Source organism: Chrysemys picta, chromosome 7 (genome assembly GCF_011386835.1).
Source record: "Chrysemys picta bellii isolate R12L10 chromosome 7, ASM1138683v2, whole genome shotgun sequence".
Taxonomy (NCBI): domain Eukaryota; kingdom Metazoa; phylum Chordata; order Testudines; family Emydidae; genus Chrysemys; species Chrysemys picta.
This window is the reverse complement of record NC_088797.1, coordinates 62570284-62586337: the sequence shown is the minus strand read 5'-3', so window position 1 is coordinate 62586337 and position 16054 is coordinate 62570284. Positions and strand designations below refer to the sequence as shown.

General features: G+C 47.5%; 1 long non-coding RNA gene across 1 annotated transcript in view; it reads left to right on the top strand.

Annotated features, from left to right (window-relative positions):
• LOC135972698 (uncharacterized) overlaps nt 1-15604 on the top strand; it is a 38665-nt gene extending 23061 nt beyond the window's left edge. Inside the window, exon 2 of the long non-coding RNA XR_010589178.1 lies at nt 14887-15604. This is a non-coding gene — a long non-coding RNA (uncharacterized LOC135972698). The remainder of the gene's footprint in view (nt 1-14886) is intronic.
• The last annotated feature ends 450 nt before the right edge of the window (nt 15605-16054 follow it).

Below are 16054 nucleotides of genomic sequence, written 5' to 3'. Positions count from 1 at the left end.
TGGCTGTGCGTATTTGCATAGAACTGCCATGTATAAATGGACATACAATACAGTGTAGTGTGTTAGAGGTGTATTACACTTTCAACTGTGCTTGTTAATTTTAAAATGTTAAATAGACAAATCTGGACAGTACTTGGGTAGGAGCTGGCCCAGGTAATTGCAGGTGACACAAGTCCTGGTGATTCTATAGATGGTGTTAACTGGCATTTGGTACATCAGCCTATGATACTGCATAAAAAGAAAGATGACTGTTTTATTCTAAGATATCACCATTGTTGCACGATTGTGAAATCTTATACAAAGTATCATTGGAAAAGTTGTGATTTGTTGAACAATGTTATCTTGTTTATGTGCATGCATTATCATTGTAGATGAAAACTGGACACCAAGTGGGGTTAGCCCAAGCCCTGTCTCCCCCCCCCTTCCCCCCATCATGAGGCTGGGGTTGGTGTCGCTGCTCACGTGAGCCTCTCCTTCCTGTGTGGGGCTGGTCTGAGCTCTGCCTACGCTCCCCCGCCTCCCCCACAAGGTTGGGCCTGGTGTTGCTGTTGCTGCTCCCCCTCCCCTGCACGTTCCTGCTCCAACTGATCAAGTTGTCAAGAGCAAATGGGACAAATGCCCACTTTTGCCAAAAAAAAAAAAAAAATTGTGATGGGCAGGGCTTAAAAAAACAGACTGTCCTGGCCAAAACTGGACGTATGGTCTCCCTATATGTGATGTTATGAGTCTTTGGTAGGTGTTTGTATCTCAAACATGTTGTATTCCTGGGTAACACCTGCAAGATAGATTTACATCAAGGCTAGGACTTCATGAGCAGCCATGGTTGATGGGGCCATTCAGGAGAATCAGCTCTTCCAATGGGCCTCTCCCAAGGATGCCTCTGAGAGCATATGGACAATGGGAGCCCAGTGACTCGGCTCATAGAATCATAGAATATCAGAGTTGGAAGGGACCTCAAGAGGTCATCTAGTCCAACCCCCTGCTCAAAGCAGGACCATGATCCCTGACTCCATGCTTGAGAGAGAACTTTCCATGCACATGGACTGGTGGTGGTGGTTATACATTGGAGACTGTGACCATCATCCCCTTGCCTCTTTCCTGCTCCACATCTTTGGACTCCAACTTCTAGCAAACAGAGGCTTTGAACAATAGAGTGAGGACCCCAGACTTTTGGGTGATCAGAGACTTATTACAAACGGACAGATTAAAGTTGCTGCTGTTACTGTGATCTATGCATTCTGAAATCAACTAATGTATGTGATACATTTTAACCTTCCAGTAACATACTTCCTTTTTTTTTTTTTTATATTAATACAGGTTTAGCTTTTTCCTTACTAAAGGATTGGCTGTTTGTTTTGGCTCCATGTGGAGCCAGCGGCTGGAGCAGCATGGTGGTAAGGAGTCCCGGGGGGGCTGTCAAGGGGTGGGGGGAGGGTTGGATGGATCAGGAATTCTGGGGGGGTGTCTCAGGGGGCAGGGAGTGGCTGGATGGGGCGTGGGAGTCCCGGAGGTCTGTCTAGGGGTGGGGGTGTGGATAATGGTTGGGGCAGCCAGGGGACAGGTAGGGGGTAGGATCCTAGGGGGGGCAGATAGGGTGGGGGGGTCTCAGGAGGGGACAGTCAAGGGACAAGGAGCAGGGGATGGGATCCTGGGGGGCAGGGGTCCCCAGAGGGGGCAGCAAGGGAACAAGGAGCGGGTGGGGGGGGGTTGGATGTTCTGAGGAGGGTAGGAAGTGGAAGGGACTGGATGTGGGTGGGGCTCCCCCCCATCTTATTTTTTTTGATTGTTGAAATATGGTAACCCTAAAAAAGCGGTGCCCTGGCTCAGCAGGGAGGAGCCGCCTTCCGGAGGCACCGGAGAGCCAGAGCATCAGCTTGCGGGGGTAGCGAGCCCCAACCATGGGGGAGCCGGTGTGGCACAGGGGGCAGCAGCCCTGCAAAGGCGGCATCACCGCTAGCGCGGAGCAGCCGCACCCCCTGCCCTCCTGCCTAGGCTGTGGCCCCCGGGCTCCTGTAGGCTGCAGCAGTTGCATGTGGTCAGTGGCCCCCATATGCCCCCCTTGCCGTGCTCAGGCTCTACGGCTCCCAGGCATGTGAGCTACCGGGGTGCAGGGCCCTGAGCCTACTCTGGGAGGGGCAGCGGCAGTGGAGGCTCATACTCCTGGGAGCTGCAGAGCCCGAGCATGGCAGGGGGGAGCCGGGACGCACACGGGAGCTGCCACCTACATGCATCACTGCAGGAGCCCCTAGGGGGGAGGTGCCAGGTGCGTTGCAGCCCAGCCAGGCGCACCTCCCAGCTTACCCCTCACCGAGCTCGGGTTCTGTGGCTCCTGGGCGTGTGAACCACCACTGCCCCTTCCAGAGCAGGCTCAGGGCCCTGCGCCCGGGAGGCGGCTCACGTGCCCGGGAGCCGCAGAGCCCGAGCATGGCGAGGGGGGCAGCCGGGGGGCGCATGTGGGGCCTGCATCCGCTGCAGCCTTTAGGAGTCCCCGGGGGGGGGGGCCGGCCGCAGTCTGGGCAGGAAGGGCGGGGGGCGCAGCTGCTCCCTGCTAGCCATGCCACCACTTTTGCAGGGCTGCTGCCCCCCTGTGCCGCTTTCTCGTGCTAGGGTGACCAGACAGCAAGTGTGAAAAATCGGGACAGGGAGTGGGGGGTAATAGGACCCTATATAAGAAAAAGACCCAAAAATCGGGACTGTCCCTATAAAATTGGGACATCTGGTCACCTTATCTGGTGCCTCCAGAAGGCGGCTCCTCCCTTCTGAACTGCTACAGCGGCCCAAGCCCAGCAAAGCCAGTGAGTGGACTCAGGGGGACCTCCGGGGTGGGCTCATGGAGGGGCTGTGCACCCTGCAGGGGAGTTCAGGGGGCGGGGAGGGGGTAACCTGGTCTGGGGAGCAGCCCCTGGGCGTGGCTGGCCCCTGGGGTCTATAAAGGCTCGTTGGAATTTGCCCCTCAATGAACTGATGTGCCGGGGGGCGCAAGGTGGAAGTTTCGCCTAGGGCGCAAAATATCCTTGTACCGGCCCTGGAGAGAGGGACTGGTGGGAAAAAATTCCCTGCTGTAAAATGAGGTTTTTGTCAAGTGTTGGTTTGTGTTTCTTTAAATGGGGGGAAATGTCCGTTTTGGATAGGTTATTTCTAAAGAAAACTGTTCATTTTGGTTTGAAATTTTCCCATGACAAAGAAATGAAATTTTCATGGGGTGGGGGAGAGAAATAATGGACTTATTGAGCAACACTAGCACTAGTGTTGCTCAATTAAATCCAACTCCAAAGGGAAGGTTGCAATCACTGTTCCCTTTAAGGTGTATTTTGACTTGTACCGAAAGCTCCTTCACTGCAAAGTTATATGGCAAGGACTCTGAAAATGGAGGAGGGGCTTTCACAATGGATAAAATAGTCTCATGATTTTTCAGTTACTTTTGGGGCATTTAAACAACTCCTGGGAATGGTGGTATTTGTTCCTCCTGATTTCTGACTACTTAAAATTATACTGTGGCTGCACAGCAGTCTCTCAACATGTGTGCGCCATGTTTGTGAAGTGGCATCCTGTTCCCATCCCTTTTAGTACTGCCAGCTAAGTTTCGCACCTGTTCTTTCTTCTTTAGGCCCTGGTCCTGCTCAATTAAGTCAATGAGAGCTTTGTCATAGACTTCATTGAGTGTAGGCTCTAGCCCTCAGAATTTCTCCATGAATCAGCCCCTCTAGCCTCCCAGAATAATTTACATTGGGCTGCCAATACCTTTCTGGTAACCTAGCTTCTAGCACAGCTGAATGAGAACTACACAGATCCCGCAGCTGGTTGGAAAGTGGTAAGAATTTTTCCATTAAAACTTCAAAAGAAATGACAAATTTTTAAAAAATCCTTAAAGTTCTGTCATGGAAATTTTCATCTTATTGAAAATCCAGACAATGCAAAACTGGTGATTTTTGTAGAAAAACTGGTAACCTTTTTCAAAAGTTGTGGAAAATTTCATTTCACTGTTGGAAAACGGCTATTTTTAGTTTAGAACAAAAAAAACTCACCCAGGTCTCTCCTCCATGACACCTTTAGGTAACGGCTCTTGATTGTCCTTTTGGTTCCATAACAAATGGAAAATTCCTGTATCTGTTCAGTCACCCTCAGCAAAAGACCAACTTCCCAGATTTCCTCTTCCCATTGAGTATGTGTATTATAGTTATTCCTGCTCCCCCAGTTGTATTAGCTGCATTTCTCCAAGGGGAATCTCCTTGTTTCTAATCTCATATCTTGGTCCCATTATATTTCACTGTCCTGAATTGCAAATATAGCAAGCAAAGGATAATGGTGCTCACAGAAATATCTAGGAAGGAGGGATTTATTTCCCTGCTTGGGAAGTTAGCAAATGTTGGTGGGTAAAGGGAAGGGATTTCTTTGTTCCCTACAAATCCTTGTTATATGCAAAGCGGTTCAGACAGGGTCTCTAAATGTGAAGCCAGCCCGTTTCCTGTGCTATATTTTCCAGGCAATGTGGTGACTGATGCAGCTCCTACCAGAAACTCTAGCAACATCTCTGTCTCTCATCTGTCAGAACCATTTCCGTATTTTTAGTAAATCAGCCTTTCAATAGCCTCCCCATTTCATCTGCCAAAGCCCCATGTTCCCCAAGTAACTATTGAGACAGTCATACGGTTATCGCATCCTGTCTGGTATGTTTCAACTCCCTATTTTCACTTTAGTGGTTGCACTGGATTCAGTGTGCGGTTTTCTGATGTGGTTATCAACCATTGTAACAGTTGTCTAGGGACATGGTAAAGTCTCCAGCACTGGGAGACAAAATCAATATGGCATGTCTTTTCTAAAAGACATGCTGTAGGTGAGTGAAGTTCCCTGGCCTAGGTTATAAAGGAACTCCGACTAGATTATCAGAATGGTCCCATCTGGCCCCAAGTTCTATGAATCTATACTGTCTCTGGATCAGGGTGGACAAGAAGTACAATTAGGAAAAGATCCCATTGATGCCCAGGGGCTTTGGATCTACATTTATATTGCTTGAATGTCTGAACATTAACATTGATCACTGTGCAACTCAGTATGGGCCTAATCACATTCAACAACTGCTTCTTTTGATTGGGGGAATGTAGATATGAAGGTCAAGCTGGGGTCTGCCAGTAAGAGTCTGCAGTGACTTAGGTTCTTGGCTTTGACATCAACTGTGGATGGATAAATGAGCTGATATATTCAAGAGGATGGTAGAAGCTCTGGTGTTGTTTTAAGTCTTGGAGAAAAGGCAGAAGCTAGATTGCTTGTAACTGTTGCATGTTTTTTCTGTGCAATACGTCTTTAAGTCTGAAAGGACTCTTGTCTTCAGAGACATGCAGCCATTCTGTGTTCAGACAGCCAGGGATACACTCCACCCACTCTCATGGTGACTTGACTTTTGTTCTTGTTTTGGTCTCATGATCTCAAATACCTTATATCTGCTCACTTTTTTTATGTATGGAAAAATGTGACAAGGATTCTTGCAATAACAACTGCTTCCTGAATACATCATGCTCCTCAGGGCCAGATTTCCAATTAGACATAAGCACATGCCTAAGGGCACCAGTGTTTTGGAGGCACCTAAAAGTTAAAAATGAGTTAAAAGTTTCATTTTTTTACAGAAAACACAAAGGTCAGCTGTAGGCAGAGGGGGCGCTGGAGATGCTGTGCCTAGGGGCATGTAGGTGTAAATCCAGCCCTGCAGCTGCTCATTTTTTTCACTTGATTTTTTTGGGGGGGGGGGGAGGGTTGATTTCTTCATGGTTTATTTCTTTCTAATAGCACCTCAGCACATGATCAACACCCTTTTATAAAAAGGGACTTGCAATTTGTTCCTAAAACAAGATCTTGATGCACACATAGATCTTCTCATTCTTCTATCAGTAACTTACAGCATTAAATACTTCACCATGTAATATGTAGCCCATATCTCCAAAGAGCCAGGAAAACATTAACTAATCTTCATAACGCTGGGAAGCAAGTATCATTGATTCCCTTTTACAGTTGTTGAGGACCAAAGAATGGAAAAATGAAGTGATTCACTGAACTTAGATTAGCTTCAAAGCCTGGCATGATCCACTCTGCTTCCCTCTTTGTTCTCAGAAGCTACAGGGCCAATGAGCAGAGACAGTGTGCTCATATGCAATGATAGAGCAATGGCTGCATTTTAATAGTTCACGGTGGGAAGTGAAGGAGAGCCCCATTTCCAGCTCAGGGGGAGGTTCTGAACTGCCTGGTTTGGATCACTCATCACGTGTACGTGGCTTTCCCCAGAAGTTGCTGATTTGTGCTCTCGGCCTGTGCCCTCGCAGCACCAAGCCATCTATCTGGGGAGTTCTTTGGCAGGATTTGTTAACATTTGTGTTCATTTTCTTTAACATCTTTATGACATGCTTTGCTCTGCATGGTTTCCTGGCTCTCACCCCAGATGATACCACATGGTTCAAAGGCTGGGGAGCTGCAGGGCACTGGGAGCCATGAGGGGGGAGCAAGGAGCTCTGGTGTTTACAGCTCTCTCCCTTCCTGTTTTCTCCCTGTTCCCTTCCTCCCAGACCTTGACTTTTTTTTTTTTCTTCTTCTTCTTCTTCTTCTCTCCAGTAGCATTGCCTCCCTGCAGTTCTCTCCACATCCACAGGGCCAGCTGTGAACAATGGCAGGAACCATGAGTCCAGCCTGGGCCTCTTCACTCACCTGTAGTGAGGCTGAGGAATGATTGTCTATGGTGGCTTTGCTCTGGAGTGAAAAGCACTCTCAGGCCCCCAGCCCCAGCGGCTTTGCTGCTAACACACTAAGGTCTGGCCTACACTAAACAACTAGGCAGCTTATGTTGATGCAAGGCCGCTTATGTTGACCTGGCTATGGAAGTGTCTTCACTTTTTGTCTCCTGTTGTAGGTGCCCTGCTATGCCAATTTAACACCATCTCCCCAAGTGGCGTAGAATGACAATCAATACAGTTAGTTCGACACAGTGATAGTATAGTATCAGAGGGGTAGCCGTGTTAATCTGAATCTGTAAAAAGCAACAGAGGGTCTTAAAAGCTTAAACCTCTCCAACGCATCATCAGTGATCTACAACCCATCCTGGACAATGATCCCTCACTTTCACAGACCTTGGGAGGCAGGCCAGTCCTCGCCCACAGACAACCTGCCAACCTTAAGCGTATTCTCACCAGCAACCACGCACCGCACCATAACAACTCTAACTCAGGAACCAACCCATGCAACAAACCTCGATGCCAACTCTGCCCACATATTTACACCAGCAACACCATCACTGGACCTAACCAGATCAGCTACAACATCACCGGCTCATTCACCTGCACGTCCACCAATGTTCTATATGCCATCATATGCCAGCAATGCCCCTCTGCTATGTACATTGGCCAAACTGGACAGTCACTACGCAAGAGGATAAATGGACACAAGTCAGATATCAGGAATGGCAATATACAAAAACCTGTAGGAGAACACTTCAACCTCCCTGGCCACACAATAGCAGATGTAAAGGTAGCCATCTTACAGCAAAAAAACTTCAGGACCAGACTCCAAAGAGAAACTGCTGAGCTCCAGTTCATTTGCAAATTTGACACCATCAGATCAGGATTAAACAAAGACTGTGAATGGCTATCCAACTACAGAAACAGTTTCTCCTCCCTTGGTGTTCACACCTCAACTGCTAGCAGAGCACCTCACCCTCCCTGATTGAACTAACCTCGTTAACTCCACACTGATATATACCTGCCTCTGGAGATTTCCATTACTTGCATCTGAAGAAGTGAGGTTCTTACCCACGAAAGCTTATGCTCCCAGTACTTCTGTTAGTCTCAAAGGTGCCACAGGACCCTCTGTTGCTTTTTAGTGATAGTATAGACACTGTATTACTTATAGCAACTCTTACTAGCCTCCAAGAGCTGTCCTACAATGCCCTATCCTGATTGCTCTGCTCACTGTTGTGAACTCTGCTGCCCTGGGGCCAGAAGCCCCCTTTCTCCCCTCCCTCCCCCCACTTAAAAGCCCTGCAAATTTTTGAAATGCCTTTTCCTGGTTGCACGGTTTGGCGAGCACACCTAACAATGGAGAGCTGCTGAGTGCATGCCCGCTTCATGCTTCAGATGTGCTCCTGCCTGGAGTAGACAGGAGGTGTTGGATCTCCTGGGTCTGGCACAGCTCTGATCCAGCTGTAGAAACATAGACATCTATAGACTCATAGACTTTAAGGTCAGAAGGGACCATTATGATCATCTAGTCTGACCTCCCGCATGATGCAGGCCACAAAGCCGTCCCAACCCCTTTCCCTTGACTCTGCTGTTGAAGTCCCCAAATCCTGTGGTTTAGAGACTTCAAGTAACAGAGAATCCTCCAGCTAGCGATCCCCGCCCCATGCTGCAGAGGAAGGCGAAAAACCTCCAGAGCCTCTGCCAATCTACCCTGGAGGAAAATTCCTTCCCGACCCCAAATTTGGCGATCAGTAGAACCCCAAACATGCAGGCAAGATTCTCCAGCCAGACCCTCATTGGCCATTGATACTATTTACCAGCGATGGCATGCTGTTCATTTAACTAAAATCATGTTATCCCATTAAACCATTCCCTCCATAAACTTATCTAGCTTAATCTTAAAGCCAGACAGTCCTTCGCCCCCACCGTTTCCCTCGGAAGGCTGTTCCAATATTTCACCCCTCTGACGGTTAGAAACCTTCATCTAATTTCAAGCCTAAACTTCCCCACGGCCAGATTATATCCATTCGTTCTCGTGTCCACATTAGTACTGAGCTGAAATAATTCCTCTCCCTCCCTGGTATTTATTCCTCTGATATATTTGAAGAGAGCAATCATATCCCCCCTCAGCCTTCTTTTGGTTAGGCTAAACAACCCGAGCTCCTCGAGTCTCCTTTCATACGACAGGTTTTCCATTCCTCTGATCATCCTAGTGGCCCTTCTCTGTACCCGTTCCAGTTTGAGTTCATCCTTTTTAAACATGGGAGACCAGAACTGCACACAGTACTCCAAATGAGGTCTCACCAGCGCCTTGTACAACGGAAGCAGGACCTCCTTATCCCTACTAGATATACCTCGCCTAATGCATCCCAAGACCGCATTGGCTTTTTTCACTGCTACGTCACATTGCCGACTCATAGTGATCCAGCGGTCTACCAGGACTCCGAGGTCTTTCTCCTCCTCCGTTACTTCCAACCGATGCGTCCCCAGCTTGTAACTAAAATTCTTGTTAGTCATCCCTAAATGCATCACCTTACACTTTTCACTATTAAATTTCATCCTATTTCTCTTACTCCAGTTTACGAGGTCATTCAAGTCTCCCTGCAGAATATCCCGATCCTCCTCCGAATTGGCAATACCTCCCAACTTTGTGTCATCCGCAAACTTTATCAGCCCACTCCTACAATTGGTTCCGAGGTCAGTAATAAATAGATTAAATAAAATCAGACCCAAAACTGAACCTTGAGGCACTCGACTGGTGACCTCCCTCCAACCTGACAGTTCACCTTTCAGTACGACCCGCTGCAATCTCCCCATTAACCAGTTCCTTATCCACCTCTGGATTTTCATATCGATCCCCATCTTTTCCAATTTAACCAATAATTGCTCGTGCGGTACCGTATCAAACGCTTTACTGAAATCGAGGTATATTAGGTCCACTGCATTTCCCTTATCTAATAAGTCTGTTACTTTCTCAAAGAAGGAGATCAGATTGGTTTGGCACGATCTGCCTTTGGTAAAACCATGTTGTAATTTGTCGCAATTGCCATTGACCTCAAGGTCCTTAACTACTTTCTCCTTCAAAATTTTCTCCAGGACCTTGCACACTACAGATGTTAAACTGACAGGCGTGTAGTTACCCGGGTCACTTGTTTTCCCTTTCTTGAAAATAGGAACCACATTAGCTATTCTCCAGTCCAACGGTATCACCCCCGAGTTTAAAGATTCATTAAAAATTATCGCTAAGGGGCCTGCTATTTCTCGCGCTAGTTCCTTCAATATTCTTGGATGAAGATCATCTGGTCCGCCCGACTTAATCCTGTTAAGGTGTTCAAGTTTGGTTTCTACCTCGGATACGGTAATCCCCCCTCCTGTATCCCCCTCTGTCACGCTGCCAATATTCCTAAGCCCTTCATTGGCCTCATTGAAGACTGATGCAAAATATTCGTTTAGATATTGTGCCATGCCTAGATTATCCTTAATCACCACTCCAGCTATAGTCTTCAGCGGTCCCACTTCTTCTTTCTTTGTTTTCTTCCTATTTATATGGCTATAAAACCTCTTGCTATTGGTTTTAATTCCCCTCGCAAGGTCCAACTCTACACGGCTTTTGGCCTTTCTCACTCCATCTCTACATGCTCTGACCTCAATAAGGTAAGTTTCCTTACTGATCCCTCCCCTTTTCCACTCTTTGTATGCTTTTTGTTTTTTCCTAATCGCCCCTTTGAGACGGTCGCTCATCCAGCTCGGTCTAAATCTCTTGCTTACTAACCGTTTTCCCTTTCTCGGGATACAGGCCTCCGACAGCTCCTGCAGCTTTAACTTAAAATAATTCCAGACATCATCTGCCTTTAGATCCATAAATATGTTAGCCCAATCCACTTCCCTTACCAGTCCTCTTAATTTATTAAAATTAGCCTTTTTAAAATTGTAAACCCTAGTCTTTGATTTAATTCGGTTAATCCTTCCATTTAGTTTAAACCGAATTAGCTCATGATCACTCGAGCCAAGGTTGTACCCTACAACCATTTCCTCAACGAGGTCCTCACTACTCACCAAAACCAAATCCAAAATGGCCTCCCCCCTCGTCGGTTCAGCTACTACTTGATGAAGGAATTGATCAGCAAGCACATCTAGGAACATCTGAGCTCTATTATTGCTACTAGCATTTGTTCCCCAATCTATATCTGGGAAGTTAAAGTCCCCCATAATTACACAGTTCCTATTAGTATTTACTTCCCTAATCACATTAAATAGTTTTGTCCATATCCTGGGTAGATCCTGGTGGTCTATAGCACACCCCAAGCACTATCCCAGGGGAGGCTCTAGTAGTTCTTTTACCCTGTGTGATTATTGCCCAGATGGACTCCGTCTTATCCATTCCATCAGTTATTATTTCTTTACAGTTTACCTCATTATTGACATACAATGCCACCCCCCCACACATTTACCTTTGTTCCGGTCGTTCCTAAACAGCACATACCCTTCCATACCTGTACTCCAGTCATGACTACCGTTCCACCACGTTTCAGTTATTCCTACGATATCCGGTTTCATTTCTCGGACCAGGAGCTCCAATTCCTCCATTTTGTTACCTAAGCTTCTCGCATTGGTGTATAAACATCCTAATGTATGCCGTTTAGCCTGTCTCCCATTAGTTATGCAATTTGTTACGGACCCCTTACTGTTCATCCCCCCTCTCCTTCTTATGTCCAATCCCATCCCCCCGGCTATATCTCTTCTTATCTCATCACTCTCCTTTTCTATGAGCAGATCACTGGGGATTGCAGGTGAAGGGCTACAACAGGGACCAGTAGCAGTGCTGCGTGAAAGCCAAGGAGCTGCAGCAGGTGTACCAGAAGGCAAGGGAGGCCAACAATGGATCTATACAAACAGAAAAATGGGACTGCTGAGGATGGGGTGAAGATTAGGTGTTGGCCATGCCTAGATTATCGTTAAATGCTTTCTCAGGTTTTCAATAAGGGTAATGAGGAATTTAGGGATAGTGGCAGGATGACTAATGGAAATGAGGATATGGAAGTAGAAAGGACCACATCTGAGGTGGAAGTCACTCAGATAATTCAGTGGACTAAATCAAGGTCCTGGATAATCTCCTCCATTCAAGAATGTTAAAGGCACTGGCACATGAAATTGCAAGCCTAATAGCAAGAATTTTTAATGAATCTGTAAACTTAAGGTAGAACCCCAATGACCGGAGAATTGCTGTTATGCTACCTATATTTAAGAAAGGGTGGAAAACAAGTGATCTGGGGAAACTACAAGCCTGTTACCTTGACTTCAATTGTATGCAAGGTCTTGGAACAAATTTTGAAAGAGAAAGTAGTTAAGGACGCAAAAGAGAACAGTAATAGGCTAAAAATACAACATGGTTTTACAAAAGTAGATTGTTAGACCAACCTCTTGTCCTTCTTTGAGAAGGGGGAGGAGGAGGGGAATCAGTTATAAGACCAAGGAAACGAAGTAAGTCTAATCTACCTGGATTTCAGTAAGGTATTTGATACAGTTCCACATGGGCAATTAAATTGGAGAAGATGGTAATTAATAAGAGAATTGAAAGGTGAGTAAGGAACCGGTTAATGGGGAGACTACAACAGGACATACTGGAAAGTGTATTGTCAGCCTGGAGGGAGGTTACTAGTGGAGTTCCTCAGGTATCCAATCTTATTTAACATTTTTCTTTTGAGACCTTGGCACAAAAAATGGGTGTTAATAAAGTTAGTGGATGACAAAGTTGGGAGGTATTGCCAATACGGAGGAGGACCAGAATATCATACAAGAAGATTCAGATTTGAAAACTGGAGTAATAGGAATGGGATAATTTAATAGTGCAAAGGGCAAGGTCATGCACTTAGTAGGGACTAACAAGAATATTTTTGTTTATAAATTGGGGCTTTATCAGTTGGAAGCAACAGAGGAGGAGAAATGTTTGGGTGTATTGATTGATCATAGGGTGACTGAGCCACCAATGCAGTGCAGCTGTGAAGAAGGCTAATGCAGTCATGGGATGCACTGAGTGAGGTATTTCCAGTAGAGACTGGGAAATTAGTACCTTTAAACAAGGCACTGGTGAGACCTCATCTGGAATACTGTGTGCAAGGCTGAGGGGAGATACGATTTAAATTTATGGAGGGGTTGGTATGATGAGACTGCCTACAATGGCACGTAGCTGATCTGTGACTGCTAGCAGCAAATGGCTCCAAAGGCCAGTGATGAGACACTAGAAGGGGAGGGCTCTGAGTTACTACAGAGAATTTTTTCCCAAGTGTTTGGCTGGCAGGTCTTGCCCACATGCTCAGGGTCTAACTGATCACCATATTTGGGGTCTAGAAGGAATTTTCCCCCTGGTCAGATTGGCCGAGACCCTAGGTTTTTTTTGCCACCTTCTGCAGCATGGGGCATAGCTCACTTGCAGGTTTACACTAGTATAAATGGTGGATTCTTTGTAACTTTAAAGTTTCTAAACTATGATTTGAGGATGTCAGTAACTCAGCCAGTGATTAGGGGTCTGTTACAGGAGTGGGTGGGTGAGGGTTCTGTGGCTGTGATGGTCAAACTAGATGATCACGATGGTCCCTTCTGGCCTTAAAGTCTGAGAACCACAAACCTGCTGCTTTTACAAAGAGTTGCAAACCATTCTCGCAGGAGACTCCACCCCCACCTCCAAGAGCACTGTGGAGACTTCCAAGGAGTCTGAGTCAGGCCCCTGCCAGGAACAGTGAGGCAGAAGATGAGTATGGGGGACAGGCGACTGGAGGATCCAGCAAGCCAGGCCAAGTTCTTGACTCCACTGTGGCACAGCCAGTCCTGACAGCTGAGGAAGGCACCTCTAAGTGTGCAGTTGGGGTTTCCACCACTGTTCCTGCTACTTTGATTTGAAACATCTGTTTAATTTACTCTTTCTTACTCATGGTAGAAGAGGTAGTGGAACAACCAATAGAGGTAAAGTTGCTCTCTGCTTCTCCTCCCCTTCTAGAGTTAGGGGCCACATGGATCAGTTTGTTTATGTGCACTAGGGTGTTCTGTGAATCCTCCATAGAGATCTCGATGAAACTTCCATGCAGGTACTCTGCAATCCTCTGCTGGAGGTTTCTGGGATGGGGTGCCTTATTTCTTCCTCTGTGGTAGGACACATTTCCATGCCACTCAGTGATACCATCAGCAGGCACCACTGCAGTGCACAGGCTAGCAGTGTATGGGCTCAGGCAGCATTGGAACACCAGCAGTAGTTGTGCTCAGAACCTCTGTTACTCCCCAGAGAGAGAGAGAGAAGCTAAAATCACCTCTGCCTGTGGAAACAGTGCCAGTACTCTGTGTCATTGCCCTATTATTAGAATCATGCAATCGAGCAATTCCTTCGTTTCCCCAACCCCTAGCAGGCCATGCTCACCACGGCTGGTGCTGTGACTGCCGCTGGGCTGAAGCAATGTGAGAATGCAGTGCTTACAACTTTTGGGGAGCAAGCAGGGCTGGCTCAAGGGTTTTGGCTGCCCCAAGCAGCCAAAACAAACAAACAAAAGTCGTGATCTCAATCTGCGGCGGCAATTCGGCGGGAGGTCCTTCACTCCCAGGTGGAGTGAGGGACCGTCCGCCGAATTGCCGCCGAATACCTGGATGTGCCGCCCCTCTCTGGAGCGGCCACCCCAAGCACCTGCTTGAGAAGCTGGTGCCTGGAGCCGGCCCTGGGAGCAAGCAGACTGAGTTTGATATCTTAAGTTTCAATTTCTAGTGTGAGTAGGGTTACCATACGTCCGGATTTTCCCGGACATGTCCGACTTTTCGGTGCTGGGCCCGGCGGGGCTGGGGCTGGGGGCCGGGCCGGCGGTGCTGGGCCCGGGGGCCGGGGGTGCTCGGCCGGGGGCTGGCCCGGGGCCAGCACCCCAGGGCCCGAGCCGAGCCAGGCTGGAAACGCCGGGGCCGGAGGGAGCTGCTCGGTTGGGGGGGCCAGACTGGGCTGCGCCTCCTCCCCCCCCCAGCTTACCTGCTGCCTGCTTCAGGCTTCCCGCGAATCAAATGTTCGTGGGAAGCAGGGGAGGGGGTGGGGTTGGGGGCAGGGGCGGGGCCCCGTGGAGTGTCTTTTTGGACACTCAAAATATGGTAACCCTAAGTGTGAGCACACTGACAGTGGTACCTCTCTGTGCTGTATCTGCAGCTGTTGCCATTGTGGCCTTCTGGGTCTCCGTCTCCATGCCCACAGAACTCCTGGACCAGAGAAGGAGGAGAAAAGACCCTGGGTGCCAGGAGATCCTGCAAGCCAGTGCTGCATCAGAACGAGACCAGGGCCTGGAGATCACCCGTGCAGACAGCATGGAGAAAGATAGAGTGGAGAGGAGAAAGGTGCAGGAAAAGGAGAGGAACATGCAGCAGGTGATGCTTGCTTTTCTCAAACTGTAGACTGGGGGACCTGCAGCTTTAACAATTCCATGCTCCCCTCCTGCAGTCCATTGAGAATTCAGTATCAGGACCTCCCTATACCCCTGTGAAGTATGGTTGAAACATGACATTTATATCACTGTTACATTGTACAAGATTTGTTGCAGTTGTCCGTCATATAAGGGCTTGGCTACACTCGGGATTTGACAGCGCTGCCGCTTGGAAGCATCTCCATTTTTCCTCTTTCCTGCTCTGATCTCTGGGCTATGGACTTGCACTAAAAAGGAGCATTCCAACCAATGGACTGAGGACCTTCCAATCTTTTTGGAAGTTGCCAGAGACTTTACAAGCCAGCAGTTTGTAACTTCGCTGGTTCAAACCTGATCCAAGATCTTAGCAATTACTGTATGTATATGATCTCTTTGACTGTTTTAACTCTCTCTCCTTTTCTCAAAAATTAATATTTAAAGGTTTGATATTAAAGGATTGATAAGTGTGATCATTGGGTAAGATCTGAGTTACATATTGACCTGGGTATGTGGCTGATCTTTCGAGATCAGAAGAACCCTTTGTTTAATGTAACTGGTTTTCAGTAGCCACTCATCAGAGTCCAGTGTCTGAGTGGTGAAACAAGGGCTGTGATGCCTAAGGATACTGCAGTTTGGACTCGTTGTTAACTAGTGGCTTGAGACAAATTTACTTTCATTACTGGCTTGGTATATCTAGTAATAACCACCAATTTGGGGCAAGTCTGCCCTATTTCTCATTAGTTTGTTCTGAATCTGGCATCCTCAGCTGTGACCTACTGAGGCACAATAACACCCCCTCTTCAACTTGCCATCTGGCATCAGGGATTGGTGCACTATCCTACCACTTAACCGGTGGGGGTGGGGAGGGGATATTAAAGACAATCACAGCACTAACTTATGAAAGCCATGGTTTTGTGT